The 17,282-nt window shown below is 44.2% G+C and overlaps 1 long non-coding RNA gene and 2 other non-coding genes across 3 annotated transcripts; all 3 read left to right on the forward strand.

Annotated features, from left to right (window-relative positions):
* Positions 1-2,748: 2,748 nt before the first annotated feature.
* Positions 2,749-13,694, forward strand: LOC137521881 (uncharacterized). The gene is made up of 8 exons (XR_011022233.1): positions 2,749-2,858; positions 4,156-4,211; positions 6,023-6,100; positions 6,733-6,761; positions 9,008-9,066; positions 9,408-9,501; positions 10,332-10,359; positions 13,489-13,694. It is a non-coding gene; the product is annotated as an uncharacterized lncRNA (long non-coding RNA).
* LOC137532943 (small nucleolar RNA SNORA79) lies at positions 8,789-8,934 on the forward strand. Its single transcript, XR_011024082.1, has one exon. It is a non-coding gene; the product is annotated as a small nucleolar RNA SNORA79 (small nucleolar RNA).
* On the forward strand, positions 12,638-12,782 carry LOC137532940 (small nucleolar RNA SNORA79). The gene has a single exon (XR_011024079.1). It is a non-coding gene; the product is annotated as a small nucleolar RNA SNORA79 (small nucleolar RNA).
* Positions 13,695-17,282: the final 3,588 nt, after the last annotated feature.

The raw sequence follows: 17,282 nt of genomic DNA on the forward strand, positions 1-17,282 counted from the left end.
GAAGATGATGGAAGCCTGGGTAAGTTTTAGCCCTCCCTCACCTGCCAGGCTGTTGTGGCAACGGAGTGAAAACGGCCAGTGATCAGATCTGTTTTCACTGATCCGTTTGACAGTGTGAACCCAGCCTTACGGATCCGGTGAAGCGGAAACCAAATCCGTTTTACCGGATCCGATCTGTTTGGCTTTAATTTCCAATGTGAAACTGGCCTTACCAGGCCGATAGCAGGTGAATGGAGGCACCTGGGAGGACACGAAGGAGGCAACGGTGGTCATGAGGCACATTTTGCGATCCTTTTCCAATCACATGCAAAACTCCAGGATATCATCAAAGTACAGTATTAAAAATTGCATGTTCCCTTCTATACCACAGCAATGGCAAGCATCCTGCATTTGTTCAGTGATTCTAGTATCCACAAAAAAATTGCAGAGAGGCCTAGTGCACACCAGAGCGGTTCGGCTGCGGTTTGCGATCCGCTTGCGGGTGCGGATCCGCTAGGGTAATGTATTTCAATGGGCTGGTGCACACCAGAGCGGGAGGCGTTTTCAGAAACGCATACTCCCGGGCTGCTGCAGATTTTGGATTGTGGATGCGTTTCTGCCTCAATGATAAGTATAGGAAAACCGCAAACCGCTCTGAAAAACGGCACTTCAGATACGGTGACCAGACGTCCCGCATTTGGTGGGACACGTCCCGCTTTTGGGGTCCCCTGTCCCGGGCACCATTGTGTCCCGGGAAACGTCCCGCTTTTGCCCGCGGGACGTCCCAGCTGCAGGACTCTGGCCACCGTCGGAAGGACTCTGGTAGGCGTGGCCACCCAGCTACATTTGCCTCGCCCCCAACTTGCTCATTGCCTACCCTCCAATCAGCGCTGATATCGGGCTGCATCAGCCCTGTCCCTCAGCGTGCTGTTCCTGCCTGTCAGCTCCGCCCCTAGAGCTCCTCTAATCGAAGCGGCCGCCTGGCCGCATCAGGCACGCCCCCAACCTGCGCACACGATCCGGCAACCACATGGAGAGTGGAGACCAGGCAGCTAAACTAAGAGGAGAAGAAATGGGTGAGAGCGCCCTTTCAGTGTCTTCTCCGCTCCTGGTGTCACCCTCCCCCACCCAGTCCTTGTCACCCTTCTCCCCCAGTGTCACCCTCCCCCACCCAGTCCTTGTCACCCTTCTCCCACAGTGTCACCCTCGCCCACCCAGTCCTTGTCACCCTTCTCCCCCAGTGTCACCCTCCCCCACCCAGTCCTTGTCACCCTCCTCCCCTAGTGTCACCCTCCCCCACCCAGTCCTTGTCACCCTTCTCCCCCAGTGTCACCCTCCCCCACCCAGTCCTTGTCACCCTTCTCCCCCAGTGTCACCCTCCCCCACCCAGTCCTTGTCACCCTCCTCACCTAGTGTCACCCTCCTCACCGAGTGTCACCCTCCCCCACCCAGTCATTGTCACCCTCACCCACACAGTCAGTGTCCTCCTAGCGTTTATTTTGTGCTGACATGTTTGCCCGCATTGCGTTTATTTTGTGCTGACATGTTTGCCCACAGTGCATTTATTTTGTACTGACATGTTTGCCCCCATTGCGTTTATTTTGTGCTGAAATGTTGCCCGCAATGCGTTTATTTTGTGCTGAAATGTTGCCCGCAATGTGTTTATTTTGTGCTGACATGTTGCCCATTGCGTTTATTTTGTGGTGTCTGGGGTAACTGTTGCTGCATTTATTATTTAATGGTCATAGTTGGCTGTGTTTTCTGCTTTGGAGTTATGGTATACTATTAAATAGCATCACACAGTTTCTGCACACCCATGATGCGAATCCTCGTTTGACCACATCACGGCATAAACACTGCTTTCTTATGCCTCGCTGTTGCATCATTATGTTAGCTCCGCCCATAGAATGTTATGGCCACACCCATTTACCGGCGCGGCAGGCCCCCCCCCAGCCTGTTCCAGGTTGAGCCTACAAAAATCTGGTCACTCTACTTCAGAGCGGTTTGCCAGGTGTTTTTTGTTACAGTAGCTGTTCAGTAAGGGCCCTTTTCCACCAGCGCGTTTGCGCTGGCTGAATCGCAAAACTGCAAACCGCTAGCGATTTTACAATCGCTACGGTTTGCTTTTTAACATAGGAATCGCGGTAGGTCATTTCCACTACCGCGATTCGCTTTTGTCGGGAACGCGAACTCGCGGCGGAGCGATAATTGCCGCGATTTTGCTATGCAGTGCATAGCATAGCAAAATCGCGGCCGCAAACGTCGGGGGAATCGCCGGTTTTGCGATTCAGCAATCGCTAGCGTTCAGCATGAACGCTAGCGATTGCAGGTGGAAAAGGGCCCTTAGAGCTTTACTGTAACAATACATGAAATCTACTACACCAAAAACGCTTCCCAAAACCGCAAAATGCTAGCTGAAACGCTACAGAAAAATAAGAAAAAGCGTTTCAAAATCTGCTAGCATTTTGCGGATCTGCTAGCGGTTTTTGGTGTGCACCAGGCCAAAAATCATATTGCAAAATTGTTTGCAGTAGTAAATGCTTTGCCCCACAATTTAAAATATTTCCGTTTAAATAGCTGTACTACTGACAGAAGAAAGCTCTGTGTTCTGATAGCCAACAACTTTATAAAGGATAAGTTATTGTTATAGGAAGTCCTTCTCGGCAAGCGCGCGTAATAAAAATCCATGCACATGCGCATTGCAGAGGTGGACGTGCTGGAACGCGCAGCGTGCACGGAGATGCACAATTTGCAAAAGTACCGCCCATAGGTATAACTTCCGGTCCGGAAGCCTTGCATTGCTTCACTTGCTTGCTTGGTAGCTCTATTCGTTTGTGTCCCAGCCAGGCTAGACGCGTGTGAAGTTGCTATCCCACCAGGTAATGTTACTGGTTTAGTATTACTGTTTGCGGATTCCTGTATAATGTGCAGGCATCGGCGTTTTCATGTGCTGCTGCTATCCGCTTGTACTGTATCATGTATATATGGTTAGAGTAGACTAGTATAGGGCAGATGGCCGCATGGCGGAGCACGTGGTCTCTGCATTATGCACTCCTGTTCTCGTTGAATATTTTAGTGTTTTATTCGAACTAGTCCACATGCGCGAACAATTTCTGATTTGATGCTAGAGACTAATCTACGTTTTTAAAGCTAGCTGCATATTTAGAGATTTTTCAATTAAATAGTATTTTCCTGGGATCTAGCTCACTCTAGTCCCAGCAGCCCATGTCGAGCAAACTTTTTTCATGGCTTTCAACGATAAGATTTTTTTGGACACATACTAGACCAGAAAAATAAAAGGATAACTGCTATCTAGTTTGATCGGATGGAATTGATCTGAAAAGTGGATCAATGTGATTGATACAAGATTGAATTGGACAAATGATCATCTGAAGAGTTGTATAAAAGCCACCTTAAAGTCGGTTTCTGGATCCTCCTCTTCTTTTTTTTTTTTTTTTTTTTTTTTTTTTTTTTTTTTTTTTTACTGGGGGGAAAAAAATTATATTGAATGGACAAGGTGGTTAAACTGATCATAGCTCCCTAATTTGGAAGTACTGAATTGTTTTCTGTCTAGGCTCGGTTCACATTTGTCTGGTTGCAGATTGCCCAGCATTTTCATGTGAACTGACCCAGTTTACGATTGCCCCAGTGCCCTCCACTGCTTTAGGTGCCCTTTGCTGCTTTACCTTGCCAGGTGTGTACAGGCCTGTTGAAGCTTTGCTTCCTTGCGCATGCAGATCAGCCTGGCTGATTGTTAATACTGTCTGGGTTGCACAACCGTGCATTCATGCAGATCTGTGCAGTATATGCTGTGATCTGTGTGTCCATCACTTTGTGCATCTGGTGTTCTGCCACCTATCTGGGCCACCTGTTGCTGTCCCATTTGTGTTGTACTACTGCAAGGGAGAAGCGCTGGCATACAGATATTAGCCCTGGCAGAAACAAGGGGCTTACCAGTGGGATGCAGCAGACCAGCAGGAATCCTACCTTCTTTTGAAAGAAGGTCCCCATTTTTTTTTGGTGGGAATCCCCATGGTTCTGCTAGGGAGTTGTTTGAACTCAGCTTCTCTGAGATGTCATTTATGCCACATGTTTATTTTAGGCCAGTGGATGAATGTTTTCTTTATGGATGCAACCCAATTTACCCTCTTAATATCTGTATTTTTTATTTTGTAGGTGGAACTGCTGAAGCAAGGATGAAACTGCTGTTAAAATTCATTCTAGCAATGAGGGTAAGTTTAGAAATTTCACAGCATTGATAAATCAGCTCTGTGTTGTGCAGAACAGAATCTTGTAGCGTTTTTGATGTCTCTACTGGCTATTTTTCCTGATGGAGATGGTCTGTGAGATGCTTGTTGTTCTGGCTTGCACGCAAATTGTGTACAGCTTGTCCAATCTGCTTGGCTCAATTCCAAGCTGGACACAACTGGTGTTATGTTTGCACGCAAGCCAGAATTATTTGCATGTCATTGATCATCTCCAATAGCAAGTGTGTAAATCTCCCCAGAAGGGAAAAGCTAAATAACAATCTTTTTGTATTGAGGACTATTTGGAGCTCCTCCCATGCCCACTTTCTACATACCAATCTGTCTTGTCTGTGGCATTCTCTGCCACTTGGAATTGCAATATTGTTATCTAACCCAAATTCCAAAAGAAAGCCAGCCAAACTCTGTGGTAGTGAATTCAGCTGTTTGGCTAAGTTCACAGTGGGAGCTGCATTACGTTCCCTGTAAAAACAGGAACATAACAGAGGGGAGAAGTTGCATCGTATACAGTCAATGAAGTTTGCTTCAGTTTGCACTGCATGCTCTGTATTGGGGAGTCTGTTGGATCGCACAGGATGCTCTCTAAGTGTTGAATAGACTCGGCCAGTTTTCGCTAGCATGGAAATCGTGCTGAATCCGCAGAGTTTCCCTGCAGGCCAATCGCGTGTGGAAACTTTGCCATAGGGGATAATGCCGCCAGCCGAATCGCTTGCCATAGCAATTCAGCCGACATTGCTAGCAGTTTTCGTGCGAGTGGCAGCGAATCCCATAGCTGTGCATGGCACGGCTTCCATGATTCAGCTGCACACTCGCAGAAGAGGAAGTGCTGCCGCGTGTCTCGTGGGACATGCGGCGGCTAGTGGAAACGGGACTTTACGGTTGCAGCGTACTGCATGTTAAAATGTTCTGTTACATTACACTGCAAGACCCCACTGTGAACCCAGCCCAACTGTTTCGCTGTTCTCGTTGTTTGTCTGCTATATATCACAGCTCTGTATTTGGGATTAGGCATGGTCAATAAGACTCAAATAATTCTGAGTTGATGCAGGATTATGCAAACTTATGCTGCTTGAAATTGTAAATTGATTTCTGCGAAGGTAGAATTTGGTCCATTTTCATGTGGCATATATTTGCATAATCTTACATCCACTCAGTTATTTGCATCTTTGACCATCCTTATTTGGGAGCTGACCATAAACTGGAAGGGTAAATACATCAGCTGCGGGTAACTTACAGCTTCTGAATATGATTCTGCACCAGTGATTTAAGATGGTTCAGTTTTATGTATGCACACTGTTCATGTCTTTAGTTCTGCAGTGATGAGCTTTGCATAGTCCGTGTTTCACCTGAGAAACCTATGATTATGTCCATGCCCTGAGCAGAATTGCACAGCTGAGACAAAAAATATCTCTATATCCTGCATTTGTAGCTATTGTCTGCCTGAAAATTTAGTATGATATGCTAAATGGATGCACTGCATAAACTGTACACATTCGTGAAGTGGAAGGCTAGGGACCCACTATGAGCGCTTTTGGGGAAATCGCCAAGCGTCCATGATTCCCTGATTTGCGGAAGTGCTGCGATTCCTGAAGCAATCCCGATTTGGCGCTACAGCCTCTGATGCGATCGCTGCAGAGTGCTGCATGCAAAGGTATATGGAGGCTGACATCTTCAGTCTCTAATAAACTATGCCAGTTGCCTGACTTCTGTGCTAATAGTCTGCCTCTAATACTTGCATGTCTGCATGAACTAATGTAAAATATGGGATTATCTTACAGGTAACAGACATGGTCACCAGCCCTGTTATCTGAGCACATATGGGAAAGGTGCCTGGTAGAATCAAGATGCCATGAATTGTGAGTATTACTATTCCACAAACCATATTTCACTGGTCTCCATCTTTTTATATATTATGCCGTCTGGTAGGGATGAGTTGATCAACCATACATGCCCTCTGGGGTAGGAGTTTCACTGCCTACTACTGTGGCGCCCTGACCTGCACCCCCACTGCTTTCATGTTATGAAAGTCATCTTTGCTCATTTTGCTACTTTCAAGTGTCCAGTGAAGCTGTACTGTACTTGTAGTCCTGTATCTAGATGAGTTGTCACTCTGAGGCATATGCCTACACTTTTTTTTTTTTTGTGCACAGGGGTGGAGTATTTATGAACTTAAAAAGGCCTTTATTAATTCATATCTTGCTGAGTCAGTGTACTGTAATTGAGCCACTTCTGTCAGGCTCTTGGGTTAAGCTGTCTGTGTTCATCGCAGGTTATGGAATGTGTAATAAGTAAACTTGCCCTTTTCTTAATGCTAGCATACATGTGGTATTGCATGATGAGTTTGCATAGTCCGTGTTTCACCTGAGTTCTGTGATTATACTTCTATATGCTCTGAGCAATACCCAGCAGTTTTTTTGTTTTTTTTTTCTTACTATGTAGTACTAGGTCTAAAAATAGTCTGACTTTGTTTTTGGTTTTTCCTCTGCAGACTTTGTGTAACTGGCTGCCGAATCACAGGTAACTGTCAATGCCTTACTGTATGCAACAGTTCCAGTAGGTGTTGGACCTTAAAGTCCCATTCCAGGCTCAACTATTTTCCTAAATCTGTGCTGACTTGCATAGTTTTTGCTTATGTCTAAAAGTGTCATGATTAGCTAACATAAAGTAAACACTTGTAACATGCCAATAAACTAGCCACCACTTGCAGAATAGGCCGTTATATTTTTGGACACATTTGGATTGTGATGAAAATTTCAGGACAGGACCGCTAGAGGCCTCATTACACGGGAAAAAAAAAATAATTCTAACTACTAAGCTTTAGGATCTTTGGCTGGAGCAGGACTTTAAAGTACACCTGAACTCTGAGGGATATGGAAGCTGATATCCTTTTTAACCTCCCTGAGCATTACGACGCTCAGGAGGGTTTTGCTGCCTCAGAGTCCCTGGAGAAATCTATTTAGATCTGTTGGCTGCAAAAGCTTTAGCTATCACTAGGCTAGCTAGTACAGGTGGCCAGCACCCCCGATTTTTCTCCCCTCCCATTTACACATTACCCAGCCTGGCTCCAGCGATCTGCGCAGCCTCCCTGCACAGCTCTGGTCTTCTCTATGGGGAGGATCGTGCATGATGTCGCCATCATGCGCAGTTCCGATCCTCCCCATAGAAAAGACCGCAGCTGTGCAGGGAGGCTGTGCCGATCGCTGGAGCCAGGCTGGGTAATATGTAAGTGGATGGGGATCAGGGGGTTCCGGCCTAGTGCTAGCTAAAGGTTTTGCAACAATAGATCTAATAGATTATTCCTGGGGGACTCCTGAGGCCAGCCAGCGGTATGCCTGACAGTGTTGGGCATATTGCTCAGGAGGTTAAACAATACCAGATGCCTGGCAGTCCTGCTGATCTTTGGCTGCAGTAGTATCTGGATCACACACCTGAAACAAGCATGTAGCCAATCCAGTCTGACGTCACACATTTGATCTGCATGCTTGTTCAGGGCCTATGGGTAATAGTATTAGAGGCAGAGGATCAGCAGGATAGACATGTAATCTTCATTTTATAAAAGGAAATATGTTGGCGTCCATATCCCTCACACTTCAGGTGTACTTTAAGAAGTATTTTTCAGTTTAGTGCAAAAATGTATATGTTAAAGACATTTGTAAATGGCATGTTTAGCTTCCACAGACAGCTGGATAAAGTCCTTTCACATGCAGCGATCCTTTCCAGGCACAGTGCCTCAGACTCAAGCAAGTTTGTAGACTCCAAAGAAACACATTGATTCTGTCAGTCCAGCTAATAAGCTGCATGTGGGGAGCTGCATGCTCAGTGCAAAAATAACCCTTGCTGAGCAGGTTTTCAGCAAAGCACACTGTATGTCTGTGTTACAGAAGTACATAGACTCTACTGTCTGATTCTATCCATGTGTTTCTATTCAGCACGGAATCACAATGTATGGTTGCATGCATTTGTGTGCAAATCCCATTATAAATGGGATTGTAACTGCTTTGCGTAGCAGTGCAGCTCCATGTGTTGCGGCAATGACCTGAACTGCACACAGTGTAGAAGTGGTGAAGCCACTTGACATTGGTGGTACCATCAAGTGGTCAGTCAGCTCAAGAGCTGCAACTTGGGCCTCAGTGTCATTCTGGGCTTCCTACAGTTGAATTGGATTCTTCAACTTCCTACCTAATACATCTATAATGGAACATGCATTTAAATCTACAAAAAGTTAATTAACCTATTCGAGTTTGCTCAGAGGAACTGAAGCTCAAAACCTTGCAGGATACTTACAGGGCAACAGTGTTTAAAAAGGCCAGTGGAAACATGGCATCTCACAAACTGTTGGCTGATTCCTCGTGTGCTGTACAGCAGGAATGATGGGCTTGTTGTGCTATCAGTCTGGAGGGAAGTCAAGTGTGTGTGTGTGTGTGTGTGTGTTTTTTTTTTTTTTTTTTGTATAAAATCTCAAATTCAAATTAACCGTGCCTGAAGTAGGGCTTTAACAATGGTTTCTCATCTGGTTTTTGAACTTCCTGCCGTTGCTGCCCAAGTGACATCAGTTCCTCTCTCAGCCCCGAGTTATGGGCTTTGGGATTTTAGGATGTCGCAGATAAATATTGCCTTCTTCACTCAGGAGTGTGCTATGGTGGGTTGGCTGCCTGTCCACACTCTTTGAATTTTGCGGGGCAAGACATTATATTTATGATTATAGCGTCTGTCTGTCTGAATGCAGTCTTTGGCTTCCTTACCAACTACTTGTCTCTTTGCAGTATCCTATAAACGTTGACTTTTCAAGTACAAAGATGGGAGTTGTGTCACAAAGCGAAGGGTAAGCTGGAATAATTCATCACAAAATCATGACTAGAGATGGTCAATTATATGCTAATAATGCTGCCCTGCTTACACATTCAATGCAGTGTATGTGGCTTGGAATTGGGCCATACAAATGCGCTTCCCGCTGATGTTGATTAGCCCATTTACACGCTGCATACAGTTTGCATTGTATTTGCCTCCAAGCCAGAATTAACACCTCATTGACCTGACTAGGATGGACTTCAGTGTGAAAAAGTATTAGAACAGTTGAGTTTAATACTTCCTTATCATCCTGTTATCAGTGGAATGGAGTAATGTCACGGCCACATGAGCTAACTGTGAATACTGAACTTACAGATCGCAAAGCAGAAGTCGTATTTGTTCTGGACACACATGAGAGGTGATCAGCAAGATGCCATGACAGATCAGAAAGGATTACTTATATTTTAAGGTCTGTATTACTTTTTTACTTTATCCAGTGAATAAAACATTTTTCTTGTCTCTCAGATCATGACTGCAAAGTTTAACTTTTTTCATTTTTCATAAAACCTGATGTGTTAGAATGACTCGGTAACCATTATTTTCTGGAACTAATTGATATATGATTATTGCATAGGTCAGGTGACGGTATACTGTGATGTACACATCTATCATGCAACCTGTTTACATCATGCGAGTTCTAGCATTACTAGAAGAGCTAGCAGACACTGGGGTGCAGGCTTGCATTTGTGGACGGAGGGTAAAAGCGTGTATCGCCCAAAGCCCTTAACAGTTCTCAGCTAGTGTTGAACTTAAATGTTGCAGATGCAAATTCCAATTTGACTGGAACTTGTATAAAGGGGGAAAACTTTGCACAGGGCAGATCAACTCCAGGAACTGCCAGTCAATTGTCAGAAGCTGCTTGCTTGGCTTCCAGCTAATTGCCAGGCAGTTCCCTAGTCTGATTTGCTGTGTGCAGTTTTTTCATGTAGTTTCTGATCTAGCCAGAGCTTTGCATATTCATCAATGTTTGTTTATAGTGTCCATTTCAGTTCATACACCATACGTGTGCCATGCAATGCACACCTTGCATACTGGAATGTTATATATTTCAGGCAGGTAATGAGCTCCCTTTATCGTAAATGTTGGCATTCGTGTGGTATTGCATGATGAGTTTGCATAGTCCGTGTTTCACCTGAAATCTGTGATTATACTTATGCACTGAGCAATGCCTTGCACAGTCTCTTACCACTTATGAATTCTTTCACTAGTCTGACTTTTTTTTTTTTTCTTCCCCTACAGGCTTTGTGGATGAGGAATGCAGTCACAGGTAACTTCATATGCTGCACTTTTGTTAACTTGCTTCAGTTTGGCTAAACGTGCCCCAAGATTTGACACCTATCAGTGGTGCACACTACTAGAAATGGTCAATGATGCGCATAATTACACTTTGCAACTTTTATGCAGGTTGCAGTTGTCCCAATCGAAGGCACTTCTGCCTGCTTGGGTGTGCCCAGTTCCAGGGGACCTACAATTTGCCTTAAAGGGAGCCAGATGTGAAAGGGATAAGGAGGCTGACATATTTAATTTTAAACCATGTACATTGCCTCGCAGTCCTGCTGATCCTCTGCTTCTAATACTTTTAGCTATAGACCCTGAACAAGCATGCAGATCTGATGTTTCTGACAAGATTAGCTGAATGCTTCAGTAGTGCTCCAGGCACTACTGATGCTAGGATGATCAGCAGGACACTCAGGCCGCTGGTATAATGTAAAAGGAAACAACTATGGCAGCCTCCATATATCTCACTTCAGGTTCCCTTTTTCCTTTGAAAGTCCAAGATTATTGGCATCCCTACAGACTACTCATGGCTGCATTGATGTATGGTGCAGCAGTCCTACTACATCTGAGTCATTGGTGGTAGTCTGTCCTCTGCATTAAAGTGGACCTGAACTCAGAACTCCTCGCTGCTCTAAAAGATACAGAACAGCATAATCATTAAACAAAAACATTCTTGGTACAGCTGAAGCAAATCCTAAAATGTTTCTACTTCCTGATTCACCACAATAGACTTGTGATTAGACACAAATGAGGGGGAATTAAACAGGCTAAACTCTCAACACACGGTGCATATTTTTTTTTTCCCCTGTCCTGTGCAAGAGTTCAGGTGCACTTTTTTTAAGCGGTGGATGGGGGGGGGGACTGTATTATCAGAACCCATTCTTTGTGTGTCCCCCTCTGTGCCTCTTTTGACCCCCCCCCCTTGTCACCTCTGTTCCCCTATTGCTTCCCCTCTCCCTCCGTCTGTTTTCACCGTGCCTCTTTTGTCCCCCTTTATGTCCCTGTCACCTCTTGTCCCCCTGTCCTAGCCAGGTAAAAGTGCCCCCCCCCCCCCCCATATAGGTACTAAGGTATAGGTATCACGACATATGTGCTCCCAGTATAGGTCTACAGGTAGTGTGCCTGTATAAGTAGCAAGCTATAGGTGCCCTGGTATATGCAGCCAGGCACAGGTAGTGCCCCGCTGTAGGTTAGCTAGGTGCCACAGAGTAGGTAGCGTAACACGGTGAATCCAGTGCTGGAGACTTGGACGCAGCCGGGTGCCACCATAGGCCGTAATAAGAATTACGGCTATAGCAGCGCACAGTGAGTAACTTTGTTGCCGTCAGACGGAGCTGAAGTTACTTTTATAACACAATAATTCGGCTTCCAGCCGGATGATTTCATTTCCCCATCATCCATGGTGGCCTGGAGGGGGAATGTATTTAATACGGCCGGGACTTGTGCGGCAGCAGGATAAGCAATATACCGGCTGTATCCTGCGCCCAAGTCTCCTGTGCCGATATCTCTCGTTCCCCCTGTAGGTGCCTTAGTATAGATGGCCAGGTACAGGTGGTGCCCTCAGTAGAGACTTACTTAGCCCTTTCCAGAATGGACTCCTCTCCTACCACCATGGTCACTTTCGGCGGCACATCTGGTGTCATGAGGTGCCGCCAGGTAACCATGGAGAGGACACAAGACACTGCCTGCCACTTCTCTCGTGGGGAGTGAGATCCGCCATTTTGACAGGTGCTGATGTACCCCCAGGGGTCCCAGTATGAGAAACACTGATGAAGCAATGTGCACTACATATAAAGCCCCCTCAGGATTAATTGAATTCGATTAAATCAGACAAACTTCAATTGTGTGATCGTTTTGTATTGAAAACTAGCCAAAATCTATCACACGATCGATCGGACATGTCGGATTTAATCGATGTAATCGAATCTGATCACGTCTGAAATTGAATGGTGTAGAGGAAGCTTTAGATAGGCAGTCATACACTGATTGCTATTGGACTAAGAGGTGCCTCAGGGCCCCTAACACCTTAATCCCTAGTTATCTGGCTAGCAGTCACTGCCATGTATCCCCTTTTCTTATTTCTCTATGCTTGAAACACAATAGGGGAAGGATAGCTGAGTGAGTTGTGCGCCCCCTCCTACACTGCGCCCTGAGGCTGGAACCTCTCTCGCCCTGCTCAACGGTACACTCCTTAAATTCACTGGTGGTCAGTTCACTTTTTTTCTCTGCATTTCTTTCCAGCAGTCTCAGTATTGTTCCTGCCTAAGTGACATCTGTTCCTCTCTCAGCCCCAAGATATGGGCTTTGGGATTTTAGGGTGTCGCAGATAAAAAATTGCCTTTTTCACTCAGGAGTGTGTAATGGTGGGTTGGCTACCTATTCACTCTCTGAATTTTGCGGGGTAAGACATTGTATGGCTTAAGTTTGCATATCGCTGTGTACAGTTGATTGGTTTCATCTCTAGCTAAATACATGTAGTCTTGTACGATGTATGTTGAATCTGACGGTGTGGTATGAAGCTAAACCCTTGTCTTAAAACATCTAATGTAGCAAGCTAGACTGATCTCATGCACAAATTAACTTGATTCAGATTGGGTTTTATGTCCATAATTCTAATGCTGTGACTTCAAGTGAACCTTAACTGTGATAGTTTCACTTACCTGGGGCCTACCCAAGCCTCCTGCAGCCATCCTGTGCCCTCGCCAGGCCTATGCTCCAGTGCCCTGATGTGGGTTTTGTTTTGAGCCGACCAGAGTTGGCCCCTGGCCACACACATCCTTGTATGCGTTACCTTCAAGTGCAGTACAAGGTTTCCCTTACTGCTCCTGCGCAGGAAACTCTTAATGAAGGTAACGAGTACAAGGATGTGTGGCCAGGCTCTGTCAGCCGAAACATATATTAACCTGTGGCGGGGAACCGGAGGATAGTCGAGGACTGGTGGGAGCACAGGACAGCTGCAGGGGGCTTAGGGGGGCCCCAGGTAAGTGAATATTATAGATTTTTTTTTTTTTCCCAACTTTACGAAGGAAGGACTGTATTGCTACTCCTAACTGTAACTGACTGCATCTTTTTACTTTAGACTTGTGCATTGAACAACTTTGTATTTTTTTCTCTTTAGGCCTGAGTGAAGGGTGCTGGAATTTTGAATTACTGCAACATTTATACCATACTACTGATTCCTGTGTCCACTTGAAGTGCTCAAATTGTTTTTTTCTAATACTGAAAAAGGAGCATGTGATAAACAGCAGGAACTTGTAATGTCATGCCAATCTCTCCTGTACATTATGCTGCTAAGACTGAAATAATAAAGGAAATGCATTCTCATTGGTTGACCTTGGTTTGTGTGGCTACTGTTCTATGACTGAGCCATTGAGATTTTTGTAGCAAAGTGGGTAGATGGTACAGGGCAGATCGCTGGATAAAATGATCAGCACTCTTACTTCAGATACCAGCCAGGACACCTATGATTGTTCTACTCCCCTGAGTTCATTTCTTTCTCTTCAAAAAAAAGAGAATGGAGAATACCGGCTTTTTAGATAACGTGATAAGCATGCGAATAACAGGCAAGCTAATGGAGACAGACCTCCCAGGCAAAAGCAGTGAGAACAGAGCAAACTAGGCATCCCAGAATACCGAAGCTGTTTTTTAACCCCTTGGGTACCTGTTTTCAGATATATTTCACATCAGAAAGCCTGCATGTGTAACATTTCTTGAAGTTCTTTTAAGTTGTGGCAATTAAATAGATTGTTTAGAAAGCCTAATAGACAGATTCAGGGCAAGGAGAGGCAGTTTTGAAAAAAAAAAATGCACATCTAAAGGGATGCTGGGGCGGCCTCCTTTATAGTATTTCTCTGCACAGAGAAAATGTATCAACTCAGCCAGCACCACTAGTTTAGTGTGAGATTTCCCCTACCTTTCATCGCAAGTGTAAACTTTTTTTATGAATTGGCACACAAGTCTAAAATACCGATGCTGTGCTTTCCCTCCAAGATTTTCCGCAAATGTTTTGTGAATAGAGTCCTAGGTGTCTCTCAGTAGTAGGCAGTAGCAGTGTTATGGTACAATAAAAACACTAAATTCCCCCATACCCCCCCCCCCCCCCCCCCCCCACCACCATTTATTCGACCAAAATAAAGTTGAAAATATTATATATTTTTATCCGCTCTAACAATTAAATGAAATTATCTAATCGAAGAAAATGAGAATTGTACCATGTAGGGCACCATATGGGAGTCTTGCCCAAGGTCTCCTTAACCCATTCGCGTTCCGTCGTTTTCACTTGAGAAATGTTCACCTCCCATTCATTAGCCTATAACTTTATCACTACTTATCACAATGAACTGATCTATATCTTGTTTTTTCCGCCACCAATTAGGCTTTCTTTGGGGGGTACATTTTGCTAAGAGCCACTTTACTGTAAATGCATTTTAACAGGAAGAATAAGGCGGAAAGAAAAAAACGGAAAAATTTATTCTCAGTTTTCAGCCATTATAGTTTTAAAATAATACATGCCTCCATAATTAAAACTCACGTATTGTATTTGCCCATATGTCCCGGTTATTACACCGTTAAAATTATGTTCCTATCACAATGTATGGCGACAATATTTTATTTGGAAATAAAGGTGCATTTTTTCCGTCTTGCATCTATCACTATTTACAAGTTTAAAATAAAAAAAAATATAGAAATATTTCATCTTTACATTGATATTTAAAAAGTTTTTAGACCCTTAGGTAAATATTTACTTGTTTTTTTTTTATTGTAATGTTTTTTTTTTTTTATATATTAAACATTTTATTTGGATATTTTTGGGAGGGTGGGATGTAAAGTATGGTTTTATAATGTAATTGCGTGTGGTTTTAATTTTTTTTTTACTTGTAGTTGTAGGTTTACTTTTTGGCCACAAGATGGCGGCCATGAGTTTGTTTACATGACGTCACTCTAAGCGTAGCACACGCTTAGAGTGACGCAGAGGGGAGGCAACAGCCAGAAAAAGCACAGTTTCCGAGAGAAGCTGTCGCTTTTTCAGCAGGGGAGAGGAATCGGTGATCGGGCACCATAGCCCGATACATTGATTCCGTGGCTACCGAATCCGCGGCCGGGAGTGCACGGTAGCGCGCATGGTTCCTGGACGTAGTTTCTACGTCCAGGAACCAAAATAGGTTAAAGGGGAACTTCAGCCTAAACATACTGTCATCAAGTTACATTAGTTTTTGTTAAGTAGAATAGATAGGTAATATAATCTCTTACCCACCCTGTTTTAAAAGAACAGACAAATGTTTGTGATTCATGGGGGCAGCCATCTTTTTGGTTGAAAGGAGGTGACAAGGAGCAACCAACTGTCCTGTGCCCTGATCACCCCTCCCAGCTGCACACCCTAGGCTTTAAATGTCAAATTCAAAATGTAAGAAAAAAAATTGCACTAAAACAGCAGAATGAGAGCAACAACATCAGAAATCCCATCATGCTTTGCACAGCATCAGGGGAAAAATGCCTGGGCAGTTTTTTGTGCAGCTAAAAGTGAGGCTTGTATAAGAGAAACAAAGTCTGATGCTGTGAAACTGTTAAAGAAACACCAGGTCTTTTCAGTGCTGCTGAGTCTATTTTTAGTCTGGAGGTTTGACTTTAACTGAATAAGTGCTGGTTTACTGAACAGAATGAGTCAAGATTTGTACCCTGGTTCTCCTGTGGTCAGGAGTACAAAATCCAGCCACAAAGTGAAGTGTTGTGGCAACTTGTGATGAGAAGCACTATGGTAATTTCTTCCACTGACGGATTGCTACACTTTTCCACCAGGGGCCAGGGAGGAGAGTGCTGTTGCTTCCAACAGTTTTTATTGGTTCTAGTTTCAAAAGGTACAGACTAACCAGCAAGCTCATGGTGACCCAGAACTCATTGGAGTGTGTAAGGGACTACAATGGTCCTAAAAGCCCCCTTACTAAGATGTTAAGAAACAAAAATTTGCTTTCCTAAAACAGAAAGAATTTGCGATAATTCAGGTTGTAGTGAGCTCGAGATGTCTCCCAGTGCACCACTGCTGAATATATGCAAATTAACCATTGTACCCTTAGAAGCTAAACACACCTCCAGAACCGCTGGAATGCAATGTGTCAGCTTGTTAAATTGTACAGAGCCATAATAATCCAACATGCATACAGACTGTTTCGGATTGTTTGATCTTAATCAGTGCATGGCATGGATTAATTTGGCTCTATGGAGTAGGGCTTGTAAACCGAGAGGTACAGACTAACCAGCAAGCTCATGGTACAGGTACAGGTTAGTCTGTACCTCTCGGTTTACAAGCCCTACTCCATAGAGCCAAATTAATCCATGCCATGCACTGATGAGGATCAAACAATCCGAAACAGTCTGTATGCATGTTGGATTATTATGGCTCTGTACAATTTAACAAGCTGACACAACATTGCATTCCAGCGGTTCTGGAGGTGTTTAGCTTCTAAGGGTACAATGGTTAATTTGCATATATTCAGCAGTGGTGCTCTGGGAGACATCTCGAGCTCACTCTAACCTGAATTATCGCAAATTCTTTCTGTTTTAGGAAAGCAAATTTTTGTTTTAGTTTCAAAAGCAAATGGTGGTAAAAAGGGGTACACTTCATGGTATAGAAATATGTAATGCCTGGTACACTCCGCAAGGGTTTTTTCAGATTGTTTCCAACATTCAATTCTGATCAATCTTCCGTTCATGTCTGAGGAAAATTGATTGGAATTCAGATCGGACATGTTGGAAATAATCTGACCGTAAATCTGCCAAAAAACTCATTGTGTACCAGGCATTAGACCTGTATTTGCTAGACTTTTTACCTGAGGCGGTCACTTTCAGTCACTGCAGGAAATGAAAACCTATGCTTTATATAGGTCCAACATAATGTGCCTTCCCAAACTACTTAAA

The sequence above is a fragment of the Hyperolius riggenbachi genome, chromosome 1 (assembly GCF_040937935.1).
Source record: "Hyperolius riggenbachi isolate aHypRig1 chromosome 1, aHypRig1.pri, whole genome shotgun sequence".
Taxonomy (NCBI): Eukaryota; Metazoa; Chordata; class Amphibia; order Anura; family Hyperoliidae; genus Hyperolius; species Hyperolius riggenbachi.